The 14,126-nt window shown below is 42.2% G+C and overlaps 1 protein-coding gene across 1 annotated transcript in view; it reads left to right on the top strand.

Moving 5' to 3' along the window:
- Positions 1 to 4,311: 4,311 nt before the first annotated feature.
- The window catches only part of LOC121178183 (E3 ubiquitin-protein ligase Midline-1-like), a 34,574-nt gene continuing 24,759 nt past the window's right edge, over positions 4,312 to 14,126 (top strand). Inside the window, exon 1 of the mRNA XM_041032723.1 lies at positions 4,312 to 4,533. The gene's annotated coding sequence lies outside the window, so the exon portion shown is untranslated. The remainder of the gene's footprint in view (positions 4,534 to 14,126) is intronic.

The following is a 14,126-nucleotide window of genomic DNA, read 5'->3' on the forward strand; positions in this document are numbered from 1 at the left end:
CCTCTGGAAGATAATCTGCTGATGAATGTGTGTCGAGATGTTTTAATGTATGTGTGGGTGCTTGCATGAAAGGATGCTGATCTGCAGTGTGTGCCATTTAGTATTTATTTTACCTGGGAGCTTGACTAAGAGCCAAGGGTTGGGGTCACGTGTCTATGTGCACATGTGTGGTGTAAATCCTACAAAACCCAGGCTACCCACAGCGTCGGTGCCCCGTGCAAAGGTCTTGGTCATAACCCTGTCGTGCTTTATCCCTGTAATGGTCTCACCCCGAGAGCAGAGACGGTCTCCACTGCATTCCACTCATTCTTGGTTGTTAAAAATAAGACCTCTCTAAACTCAAAGTAGAGGCCAGCTTTCCTAAATTCAGACTTGTCATGGGAAGGTTGGAGACAAAAGGCAAAAGTTTGTTCTTTCCCTCTTACATTTTACAGAAAATGTAAGAGCTAATGTGAATCAAAGATTAAAGATGTTGATTTTGCTGTCCATTGAAGGCTCTTTAATTTCAGACAGAATAGAATCCTCACTGAAATCCTAATTATGCCGAATAACAAAACAGAGACAGGGGATTGTGTAAGAAAAAATCCAAGGCCTTGAGCAATTTCAAAAAACTGACACAAAACTTCACCTAACATCACAATTTCTCAACATGCCTCAGTTTATATATAACAGCTGTACAGGGAGAAGTGAAGCTTTTCTTTCTTTTTCAAAACATTTTCCTGGAATTGAGATGTCTTTTGGCTCTACTTCACCGTACATTATTTAAAAAATTCCGTTTTATAACAGTACATTCATTCTGCTTGGTGTTTCTTTTATTTTGCAGCTGGACCTTGCACTGAATGTGAGTCTGTGTTTCTCGCAGATCCTAAATGTCCACTGTGCCTGGCAAATTAAGCCATACTGATTGTGAACTCAATAACCTCCATCTCTATTTTGTACAATATCATTAGAATCTCATCGAAATATCACTAGGGGCAAGATGGGAACATATAGTTCAAGGTGAAAAACTGCCATTAGACTTTGCCGCATTGTGGCACAGGACGCTTGGCAAAGCTTCAGTCAGTGTTTCTGCTCAGAGACTTGAGTGAAAGAAGAGGCCTTGTGTCTGTGTGCTTTAATTCTAAAGAGTGCTGCTGCAAAACCTCCAAGGCTAAAGAATAACTGAAAACCTGCTACTGCAATGAGTGTAGAGTATCTCTATGTAAAATGAGGGAAGGGGAGTTGGATTTTGGATTTTAAGGCTTCTTTGGATCCGGTAGAAACCGACACTGTGCAACCAAGGAGCCAGAGACTAGAAGGCAAGTAAAGGGATAAACTATTATTAAAAAATAATGCACTTTGTGTAAAGCACTGTTCAGAACGCAGTCTCAAACCCATCACAGAGAAACATAATGTCAAATAGGAGCAAAACCAGGCAAAGTCAGTGTCCTTAATATGAGCACAGTATTCAAGGCAGGTTTTATGTTGTAAACAGAGCAAAAACAGAAAGCAGAGCATCAGGCCCAGTACTCAACTTCCCCCAGCCCCTGCTGAGAGGTGGCTCTGGGGATAAAGGATCGCCTGAGTCGGTCTGTTGAGCAGCTCTGTGACAGCAACCTGCCACTGAACATACTCCTCTGCTTCATTCTGGCTCTGTGCAGTGGGTGACTGCACAGAGCCAGCTCGCCTAACCAGCTTGTCCAGCCCCATTGCATCGCTCTTCTTAGCGTTGCCCTCCCAGCACACCACAGTGCAAAAGAGAACGCTGACAGCTATGGACTGGTTAAGTGTCTGCAGGAGTTTCCTACTAATGTCAGAGGACCCCAGCCTCCTCAGGAAACAGAGCCGGCTCTGCCCCTTCCTGTAAAGAAGGTCCATCTTCTAGGAAGCACAACAAGATGTGTTGCAAACGTAAACAACACAAGCAAAACAGAAATGCACTATATTATTTAAGCAATTACAAACCCTACCAATTAAGTTCACAAAGCCATACTTCTAGCTGTCTATTGTTATGACATGTATGATGAAAGAACGAAGGTGACTGACCTATGACCCCCATGCTTTCAGATATTACTAGTCATATTTACTCTTAGTGCACTGACCTCACTGTGGAGGTACATATTTTTCGAATCGTACTACTAATTAAATGGTTGCGCCTGTATTTTACTTCTTGCCATGGTGAGGGAACATTTTGTGTCCGGATGGACTGATAGAGACTGTTTGAAAAGCTAGTCGTCTTGCTGTTGCTGAGAACTGACCCAAGATGGAAACTCTTTCCTCATCCTTTTCCAGGAGAACATTCTTTAGCAGCCGCCTCACCTCGACTGATCCTACTCCAACTGCTAGAAACACACAGCAAGAATCCCCACCACACACACACACTTTTTGTCTTAAAATTTAGCTATAACATATCTCAATGATCACTGGAATTTGAAAATTTGTGGAATTTCAGGGAAAGTTTTGATGTGTAAACTACACTAAGTCCATTAAATAACGTCCATTTTACAGCTTTGAGCCAAAGCTGTAAAATAGCTTTTTAAGTGACCTTACAGGAATTCCAAAACGCTTGATCTAATTGAAATTTATATCAGTACTTGGCCTTTCAGCGGTGCATTCAGTTTTGGACATGCTTTCTGGAACTTATCAGACCCAAACAAACAGTTTCATTTGATGCATAAAACTTAATTTTGGGCCAAAACACAATTTCTGGCTCCGCAATCCTGCAGTCCAGGATACAGGATGGATTTAAACCCATAACCCTTTGCAAAGTAAGAATCATGTTCTGCACTACAGGATTCACTCCCCAAGGGCAAAATGTTGGGGATTATTTGGTATCTAGCTACCAATGAGCAGCCGGCTTTCAAAGCTTTCACATCACATGGACTATTAAGTTCTAAATAACGGTTTAGGTTGATAGGTTTGAGTCTTCTGGTTTTATTCTGCTTTTTGTTATTCACAATAGCTAGGACTAACAGCACTGCGGACAGCGTATCAGACATGACGAGGAGGTATGGTTTCCAACGAGACAGCCGATGAATGCTGAGGATTGTTGATCAAAGATTGCAGTCATGGCAGGGCAGTGTGCCTTGTGTGGGAGGGTAAATGACTGACTTGCATCTTGGAGATTAATTTAAGCTGCTTTCCTTGAGGGCTGCATAAAAAAAGGGGGGTTGTTTTTATCAGCAGTGGCCAAAACAGCTGAAGTTTCAAGGTGGAGAGAGAGAGAGGGAGGGAGCGACAGACGGAGACCTAAAAAACTACAGAGGGTGAGTTGGTGCTGAGGATGTGTCATGGATGCAGAAGTGGAGACAGATGAAGGTTAATAGTGGCCTTAAACCTTAACTGCAGCGAGGCCTTGTTTGAAAGACCCTTATAACATTTCCCTGTTAAACATATTTCCTGTATTTCTCTCCATTTTAAATTAGTCTTGATAGAGTGTGTTGTTAATGCAAAAGCCAACTCTTCCTTCATGCTTGATTTGTTTACCTTTGTTTACGCTGATTCAGGACAATCAACGCTGTTTAATTAATGGCTTGAGTGATTTTCACCCATTTGTTTTTAGGCTGCAATGTTAGTCTTCCATTTAACTAAACTGTCCTACATTCAGCCCTGAAAGAGGATGTGAAGTCACAGTTCTGATACGGGTAATGAATAATTAGGGAGCAAATCGATCACGATGGATGACTGTCTGGAAATTACACCACTGTGAAAATTTGTAGTGCAAAGTTGAACAAAAGCGAGCGAGTGAGCCCAGAGGTGATGGTCAAGAGTCTGCACTGAAACGAGAAATGCATGCTTGGATTTGTCAGTTACGCAGGCTCCAGTTGAACTGAATGGGAGATGGAGTGAGTACTCACAAGACAGGAGTGTAATCCTAACACACTGCTGGGGGCCAGCCTTTGTTAGTTCCTTCAAAATAAAAGACTTGGCCATTTTTTGCACACTAACTTTTGAGAATAAGGAGTTGAGAATACACGCTAGCAACAATATAAGCAAGGACAAGTAGACACACACACATGCTCACAGAATGTCTGTATGACATATCTGACTGCAAACTCACACTTGCACACGGGCAGCCCAGACTCCACCCCCACTGGTTCAGTGATTGGCCTACTTAGAGGCAGGGCAGCCCACTGGCAGATTTAAATACAGAGAAACAGAGGGGGAGGGATGGACAGAGAGGAGGAGGAGGCAGGGCGGGGAGATATAGAGGGGGGCGGTGCACTAGTTTGTCCCTGCTCTCTCTCTCTCTCTCTCTCTCTCTCTCTCTCTCTCTTTCTCTCTCTCTGCCGGGTCAGGATGGAAAGGCTTATACAGGCAGGGGAGGAAACATGTCATGAGAGGTGATGACACAGTCAGGGAGACGTATCCACATCCTCACTGACTCCCAACTTCGCTGCTCGCCGCTGCTTCTGCCGCCGCTGCTGCTGCTGTTACTGCGTCCCACAGAGGAGAGAGGGAGCCAAAGATAGCCTCCATTCTCTCTCCCCACCTCTCTCTCTTCCTCTCTTTTTCACTTTGTTTGTGGATGATGGGATTTTAATCATGTGGAAGGTAAGAGGGGAAGAGGAGGAGGAAGAGGAGGAGAGGGGAGCTTGTTTTGTTTTCTTATGCATACTGTATAAGGGGCCTGTCTCAGTTTGTGTTCCTCTTAGTTTACTTAAGTCTGTGAGAGTCCCTGGGGGATTCCCGCATGCTTTCACCCTCCATCTCAGCTCAGAAATTATTCTCAGTGGAAATGAGGAGTGGAAGAGATGAGTGCCAGCATTACTGGAATGATAATGATAGAGCAGTGGCTTCGGGACTCAGCCAATGACTGTTGTGGAGCCATCTGTATGATGGTCGAGAACAAACTTCTGCAGGAACAGTTGCTGAATTTATGTCTAGAACAAGGAGTCTGCTTTCACCATATGGTCTCTTTGATTATGAATGAGTTGTTTATTCCTTATTAGTTTAAATGCATCATTCTTTGAGCTCTGAGCACCTCCAGCTTTACCACAACTTTAATTTTGAGTCTCCTAAACTGTGGTCAACTTCGACAAATGCAGAATTGTCTCAAGAGTTAAGTTTGTGGTGAATTCTGTGGATTGTTCTTTTTCTGAAATTTGGATATTATAGTTAAGAGGTTTACAGGTACTGACCCTGACATTTTTGTATGCCGACTAGAGAAGCACATTAAATTGTGTGTGTGTGCATGTGTGTGCGGTGTGTGTGTGGGTGGGGTTATGCTGCGTGTGAGAGTCTGTTTTGAGTGACCCAATTTCAAAGAGCCACTGTGTGTTTTGGTGGTTGCTTGAAGCCCAAGACACATAAAGACAGGAGACAGTGCCTTGAGGGATGCTTAAAATGTGTGTGTACTTGAGTGCTGGAAGTGCGTGCGAGTTGTGCGAGTGAGTGAGAGAGAGTGTGGCTTTAAAGGTCCCGAATGTTTGGTCTTTTTTTTGCACTTAAGAGGGAGGAAGTTTTACAGTGTTAATTTAACAGCTAGAGGGGAGATGACATATTTAGCTGGATGGTATGTTTTTCCTACATGTTGTGTGTATATGTGAATGTAACACACATCCACATGCAGGTCTTGCCACAGTAGACTACATGTTACCAACTCACATTTGTACGACTCCGTCATATCTGTTCTTACGAGCCTCTCAGAGGTCAGGTTATTCGATTTCACAGCATCTCCTGTGTGCTGAGGCATGTTTATTACGTGTCTGGGCATGTGCGTGCGTATGTGTGCATGTGTCTTGTGTGTGCCGAAGCGTGTGTGTGACAGCTGGCTGCCACAGGCTCAGCGCTACCACTGATCCTTCTCACCTGCTATGGGTCAAAGGGATCAAGAAAATCCAAGTTCGGGTTTTGATCTATAAGACAATGAAAACTAAAGGGAGGGAAGCTACTGTAAGTGCAGGTTATAGTGCTAGTTTAACTTTGAATTAAATGGAAGCATGTGTGACTGCTGTGTGTGACTGTGTGATTTTAGTCCTAAAAATCAAGATTTCTGAACTAAAAGTTTTTGAAAAGGCTTTAAAATTTGTACAGAAGTGTCGGATTTCAGCTGCAGTGAGGGTGGGAGTCATGTTTAGAGCTTACTTCTAAATAAAACTTCATTTGGGAACAAAAAGTTTAAGTTTTGATACTTCTGAAGACTATAAGCTTGCAGTTTGCTGTACCAGCATTTGCTCTGACAAACGGAGACTAGAAAGCACAAAAAGGCTTTGTCTTTAGTTTGGTTTGCAGTTGTCACGATGCCGACCAATATAGCAACAATAGTATTGTTGCTGTGTCTTTTCCTGTTTCCCCTGACACATTTCAGTGGCATTGTCAGCCTTGGCGAGCTTGAGAAAAGCATCTTAGCGCTCAGAGCCCCCCCCCAACCTGAAGACTGACTGTGGGAACCATGTAGACACAGTCAAAGCAGTAAAGGTGCTCTCTTGATTGTATTAAACATCCAAGCAGTTACTTTGAGCGTTTTTGCTTTTAATCACAAGGAAAAAATGTTTTCAGGAAAACTTACGTTGCCTGTTACTGATAGCATTAGCCCCTTATGTTGCCCTCAAAATATCCCGTTATCTCACCAGTGTGTAGCTTAGATGATAAAATGGCGAGGTATAACTCATGAGACTCTTATCACTCCTTAATTGGTTAATTTGATCTTCAAAGCGTCAGCAGTTGCCCACTTCAGACGCTCGAGGGGCAAACTACTAATTGCTATCTAAACATCCTTCAAAAAGGACAAAGACAGACTGGAATACTTTTTTTTTTCCCCTGCTCACATCCTCCCCCTATTTCCACTCCAGTTCAGTTCATTTTATTCACCCCAGTGCGTTCTTTAATCACCAACCGAATAAGATGAGAGTGCAATGTTGCCATGGAAACTTCAGAAATTGTGACAATGAGCACAATCGGTTCAGTGAGACTTGGCAGCTTGTGCAGTCCTGTGGAGAGGATAAGTGGTTCCTCAAACTTTTTTTTTTTTTTTTTTTTTACAGTTGTCAGGAGCTTCTACAGTAGGTTACTTTACAAATCCTAAGTGAGGTATTACCCAAAACCTTTAACATCTGAGCTATAAATATACGATCATAGCCTGCTCCACTTTTCTTATAAGGGAATTTTAGAGATAAAGGCAGTAAAGCACCAGATTTTGCTTTTCTCAATGCATCCAGGCTGGCTTCAACACTGACTTGTTGTATGATTTGCAATAAAAGAAATAGGTGTTTCTAAATCTCTCCTTTGAATGTAGAAGCGCTGAGCAGCCTTCAAACTGTAATCCTACAGTCTCATAACTGTTGGGGGTCTTCAGTGAGGTATCCACAAAAGTAAAACACTAAAGTGACTCCCTTTATAATCTTGATAAGACAACAGATTTGACAAATCTTCCTTTAGAAGCAGACTAAGCAGTGACTCTCTGGCAGTGCCTTCACAGGTGTCAGCCACTGCTTGGTTTTAGTTATTTTTCCTCCTCAGGTTGTGAGTCTGATGTGGCCATTTGATATGCATCGAGGGGTTTTGGTTAATCTGCTGCAGACCGACAGCTGTTAAAAGTCAGGTCACCTCATTTTGGAGAATCTGACACAAGAGAGGGCTCTCCAAAGTTCAGCATCATGTTTTTTTCATTCCTTCCTGTCTCACCCAGTATAAACACAGACCAGGTGAAGTCTCACTTTGCTCTGTAAAGCCATCGTTCGTACTCAAAATATGCAAAGGGCTCAAAAGCATGCGCAATTGTAAACATATCCCCAAGCTGTCCATATGTTAGGTGTTATGACACACAATGCTGTCTCTGATGTAGGTCAACAGGGTCGATTCAGGCATGTTCGGGTTAAACTGTGGTCACATGTGCAAAGAAACAGCTTTCTAGAGAAAAAAGTGGTTTCTCTCTATAATTAAGACCTTAAATCCTCATTTTCATCAAAAACAGGCAAAAAAAAAGAAAATCAGCAGATGCAGCAAAAATATTTCAACCTATATTTCAACCTGTTTCAAATAAAAAACATCTTGTCTCAGTAATTTTTCAGAAATGAGTGTCTGTATATTGGAACAAGAAGGAACAAGTATAAAAGTTCAAATGGAACAAGTCATGACTACTGCAAAACAAGCTGAAATATTCGTGCTGCACGGGCACAAGTTCACTTCAGATGAGAAAATCTGCCTCTGTCACATGACCCCGTTACAGCTTCCCTGCATAAGCCATGATGCAGATGCTGCATGCTTAGGCTTTATCACACTACTGCTGTGTTCATACATGCATAAACTAGCTTACCTCATCCTTGCCAGCTCTCTGGGGGGACTTTCATGTCGAAAACATTTCATTATCCAATCACAGTTGCAATGATAATTTAGCACTTTGGGGAATAACCACTATTTAATCACTTTCATCTCCACCAGGGAATCCTAAGCACATATTTTGAGGCAACATTAATGCATTATGGAATAACTGATCGTAGAAGGAGGCATTAACTAAAGGAAATATGGCACACAGGAGCTCGTCAGTGAATGCTCCATCATCCTAAATGACATGCTCAAGGTTTCTATTTTCTTACCATGCCAATAAGATGAAATGAAGGAATGCGAGTAAGCGATAGACCAGATACCTTCACTGGGATTTATCTATGAGGAAAAGACAGAAAAGTGAATTCTTAAAGTGCATCACGTCCCTGATGCGTTCGGTTCCTGATACAAAAACTGACACTTTGAACTATATAGTGAATTCCACCAGCGTGGTGCATTATTCAAGCTACAGCAAGCATTAAGGGACCATAAACAAATTCTTAGGGAGGTAGAGAAGGTTGGAGAAGGGCAGTGTAATATTTCTTTTCGGTAAAGGCAGGGAAGTCTGAGTTTCAGAAGATCATTCCACCCCAACAATTTCCGTTCAGCCCCTAAGAAATTCTTTCACATTCTCATCACTGTGTGGGTATGTGTGTGTGATGGGTGTGAAGATCATTCACCCAGATGAAATACTGTATGTCCTTGACAACACCAGACTTGTTTTTGTCCCCTATAATCTCTGGCCCCCAAACATCACATCTAATTTCATATGCGACACTGTACCCGATCTGGATCACACAAGCAAGATCCCAGACAGTACACACACACACACACACACAGAGACACACACCCCACAATCACAAATGTCACCCTTTATCATAATCACTAATAGCCCTGACATCCCAGACTACGACCGGCCAATCCTGTTAGGTGTGACTGACCACTTCAGAACATGAAATGCTGTGATTGGTCACGGCCGGTGTGGCAGGAAGCGGATTAGGGCTCAACGCTGCAGGGTGCCTGGAATCAGACAAAAACATTGTGCGTGTGTGTGTGTGTGTGGCAACAGTTAGTGTTGTTAACTTATTAATGACCCAGAGAATGCAGCTTCATACCATACGGGGTGAGGACGGGGGAAGCTGTGGTGGTGGTACAGGGGAGGAGACAAGAGGAGAGGGACGGATGTGAAGAGATGACAGAGATTTGGAAATCTAATTCTCCTCTGAATTTCATATCTAAAGCTCCCAGCTTTTTATGGCCAGTCTAAAAAGTGGAGTTTGGACTCCAGCTCCAGCTCTGGGCATGAGCATCACCCAAGCATACTTTTTCTTCTTCTGTCCTAATTAGACTTACACCACCAACACCTGTGAGCCAGTATGTTGTGGACTATGTGAAATTAATTTCTTCCAGCACAAGCATTGCAAGACTTGTCACATACTTCCTACAAGCAGTGGCCAAGACAAATATTTTGCTAGGAAATGATGTAAGGCTTTAGAGAAATACTTTGCCTTTGTTTCATATGGCAGGGAAGCATATCGGCACTCCTTCCACACGGCTGCTTTTCGTAAAAAGAAATTAAAAATTAATTTGCAGAGGAAATTCGCTTCGACCTTGGCACGGACAGTATGACCCTGACAAAGATAACTTGTACTAGATGACTCTGTGAGGTCGAGGGTTAATCTGTCATGGCGCGCTATCCGCTGCTGCTGTGAAAGCAGATTATGGTTTTTGTGAATGGCAAATCTCATAAGCAGTTGAGGGATCTTTAAAATTCTGTGACAGACCGAGGTAAACAAGGTGTCAAATGGTTTAGGTGTTGGAGAAACAGACAGGGAAGTTAAAAAAAAACAAAAACAAAACAAGCCAATAAAAACTGAAAAAGGGTCGAGGTTGTGTTCCATAATTCACAAAAAGAAAACGTCAATAATTTATTTAGTTTTTTGCAAAAATGTGAATAATTGAGGAGTGGTTCTCTCTGTGTGTCCCCACTGCAAAAGTAGGTGATGTCTGTGGGAAGGTTTAAAGATGTGATACTAACAATATCACATCTGTGATGTAATTGCAATTAGCTGCAATGCTTAAATGTTAGTGGTAAAATGTACATATTTTACTTGGCAAGCTGCTACTGTTTGGTTAGAGCTACTACTACCTTTGCTGTTAAAGTATTAAACTATTATTTTAATAAAGAAATCAGGGGATAACTGGCCTTCTGCCATCATTCTGAGTAGCTGATCTGATTCCATGCTGCAAACAGCTTGAGTCTGCGAACAGCAGGGTGCAGTGAGAGGAGCTGGTTACCACGCTGAGAGGATGGAGGTGTGCAGCCTGTCACTTGCAGCTCCTCCGCTCACTGAGGCTGCTCCTTCTTGTTCCATTACTCACGGCAACATTTCAAACTGAGCCGCTGCCCAAAAACACCTAAAATGACTGTCTTGTCTTGTTGTGTAGACATATTTTTGAATAGTGCTAAGTGCTAATCTCACTGACAAGAAAACTGCATTTCCTGGTGGCTACTTCATAATAAGAGTCAACTTGTGCTTCACCAGCTAAATGCTTTTAATGTGAAGCTGCAGCAGTAGGAAATATTGGCTTTGCATTAGCAGTAACTTAATACAGAGGGAACGCTGACGCAGACACCCAGTTTGTCATTCGCAAACATATAAAGATTGCAATACTGTCATCAGTGGGCCACTGTATTACCTCATTCAGTGACAGTAACTTAACAGATGTTCATTTAAATGAAAATCTTAAAATTGTCACATTAAATCTGCTGTCATCATATTTCAGACTAAATTTGATCTCAAATTTTAACCAGACACCAATTTTTGTTCCAAAAAATGGGACAGTAGAAAAGGTCTTTCGCTTGGTTCCAACATTTCGCTGTGTTTGCTATTTTCTGCCTCCTGTGAGTTCAGAGAGAATTGAAACAGCACAATCATACACTGACAGACACACACACTGTGTGTGGTGATTATGTGAGCCTGGTGAATGGGGATGACCTACTTCTCCGTTCTACTCCGTGGACTGCCACAGCCGCTCATGTCAACTCACCAAATTGACCCATTCACCCACCCACATGTGTTTTTTCGAAAGAGGAGGGTACATAGATTTTGGCAGCTTCCTATAATTATCTGGGAGTGATCTGGAAATGGATTCACTCCCCACTGTCCCGCTATAACTGCTTGAGCTCACTTTGCAGAGCGACGGTGTTGCTGGAATATTAATTGTGCTGAAACAGAAATTAAATAAAATTTCCCTGAAGCAGCGTTTAAAGAGGAGAAAGTCAAGAGCATTTATTGTTAAAATATTACAACAAGCAACTGTGAGTAGACCCGCACTTATTAACAATTATTAGCAGAACATCAGCATTATGTGCTGCTCTATGTATTATGCAGAAGGGCAGGAAACACTCACATTCTTTTCCCATTTCAAAAACAGACTCTCTCTAGCCTCCTTTTTTTTTTGGCCACATTGTGCTCTTGTCGAATCAATTTTTAGAAAATGGATAGAAAGAGCTCCTATGAAAATTTTAACAGCTTAAACTATGAGTGGAAAAGAAAGCAGCAACCTCCATGGACCCAAAGTTAATGAAAGATTTAGAAGTATGGCGCAGACTAATGGGGGAGTCGGCCCAAATATAAACAGGAAGAGAGATCAAAAGTTGTAGGATTTAATGGGATATATTAGCTGTTGCCATAGACAGTCTTATTTGTTTTCCATGCAGCCAGTGGACATCTTCAAAATATTAAAAGTGAGGTTTTTATACTGACGTAACACTAAAGAAAAGGTTCAGTTGCAAAAGGTTATTCACTGACATTTATGGATCAGAGACCATAAAGAAGGTTTTCTTTCAAAGCAAAAAGAAAAAAAAAAACACCAGATATTTGAGAACGGCATCAGGGCAATGACATTTGTAACCCTCAAAATAGAAATGTAACATTTGACTCTGGTTACACAGTGGGAGGTAGAAAAATGAAAACTGTCGGCAACAGAGAAAGAAGAAGAATAAGATACAGGGACGTCAATCTGATTCTTTTGAAGGGATGAGCCCCAACCCACAGCTAACATCCCTCTCACATATCAGCCTGTATTGTTTTCCATGTGGGAAAGGTCACAGGGACTCCAGCCATGTTCAGAAGGTCACATGACGGTTTTAAACGAGCAACTGCTGCAGGACAGAGATGCTGCTTTGTTTTTAATTAATCGTAAGGTAATCATTATTAGGCTTTAGTCTCAGCTTATGGTAGTACACTGCAAGAGTCAACTCGACTGGAATTATAACCAGTCTGTCCTGGTGAACTTACAATGTCTCCTTGTTCGAGACAAAAGGATGTGGGACTAAAATTAGGTTTACTTGCTCAAAGTTCAGAGTAGAGGATGGTTAAAGGCGAGCAGCCGGAGAGAGTAAACAAGTCCAAAAAAGGGAGAAAGCAGGCAAAATCCAAAAACAGACGGAGATCATGACCTCACGGGGCGGCAGACAACAAAAGAGGGTGGAACATTAAATCCGTTTCTGTTTGCTAAGAAACATCATATATTGCTCACATGCAGAAGCTGCAGGGAAGAGGAGGAGGAACAAGGCAGTGAAGGATTCTTCCACTACTCATTCAGCTTTGTATTGCCCCCCACTGAATTGTATCGGTACTGACGTTTCATTGGTGCCAGCGCAGGAGATGAGCCTTTCACACACAGTGGCAGCTCTGACAGCCATGAGGCACAAAGTGATGGTGGGAAAATAAACAACTTCGCCTGGATTTTGTCAATTTCCTCCTCCAGTCTCAGTCCCTTTTTTTCCCCCTCTCACATTCCTATTTTCTCCTCTATTCTTTCCCTCTAGCTTTCCCCATTTCTATGCTCCTCTATCCTCCTTTCTCCTCGGTAACACACGCTGTCTTCTGCTCTCTGCTCGGTCATCTCAGTGCATGGTTCAACAGTGTCACCTATGGTATGCTGAGAGGCATTTCACCCTGTCTCACCTGCCAATCTGGATTTGTGTGACTATGCATGTCTACATGCAAGCACACATTTAGGTTTGTGTGTGTGTGTGTTTGCCTTTGTCAGTATGTGGTGGATTTATTCTCTTTAGTGCCTCCAGGTTTCCCTCCTGTCAAACAGAAACCAGTCAGAGCTCCATCAATGTCCAACTTTTCCAGCTTTGTCAGGAACTTTTTCTGTATTTTCTCAGCTTCTGTAAAATGCTGCCTGCTATTTATGCTCCTTGTCTGACAGCTGTGTGCAGGGAAGGACTGCACAAAAAAAAAAGGTTGTCCATTAAGAGATTTTAGCTTATCGCTTAATTATATCTCCGTTAATGAACTGCTGCTGGTGTATTTTACTGCTGGACCTGGCCACCGACATTAATAAACTATTATTGATTTTGGAACTAACCTCTGCACATCGTTTGTATTATACAGCATCAGACTTAAAGCTGCAAATTTTCTAATGGAAAATGGCAGCCCAATGGAAAAGTTTTGGGATTTGCCTTGCGGTTACCATGCATACTGTCAATTGTTTGTGGATTAAACAAGAGTATAAAGACACCATGGTTATGTATGATGCTCATGCATGCAAAAGAAAATATCTAACTTTCAGTGTTCATCCTCCTACACAAACTTTAGTCCCTCATTTCAAAACAAAACTGATTGTTTTGCTGTAGAAAGCTGCTACAGTTTTGCTCTACTTCCATTTCAATCTAGACATGAAAGTCTAAGGACACAATGATGATGTTCTGACCTGGTAAACAACAGGCCAAACACAACATGATATACTGTAGTCCCTTCAGTCGTCACTGACAAAATATCTCTGGAAACATAAACACCTGAGGGAGGCTCTTTGCTGCTGTTGTGTTTGTGTGTGTATCGACACGTATAAATGTGACTGTG

The sequence above is a fragment of the Toxotes jaculatrix genome, chromosome 24 (assembly GCF_017976425.1).
Source record: "Toxotes jaculatrix isolate fToxJac2 chromosome 24, fToxJac2.pri, whole genome shotgun sequence".
In the NCBI taxonomy this organism is placed as follows: Eukaryota; Metazoa; Chordata; class Actinopteri; family Toxotidae; genus Toxotes; species Toxotes jaculatrix.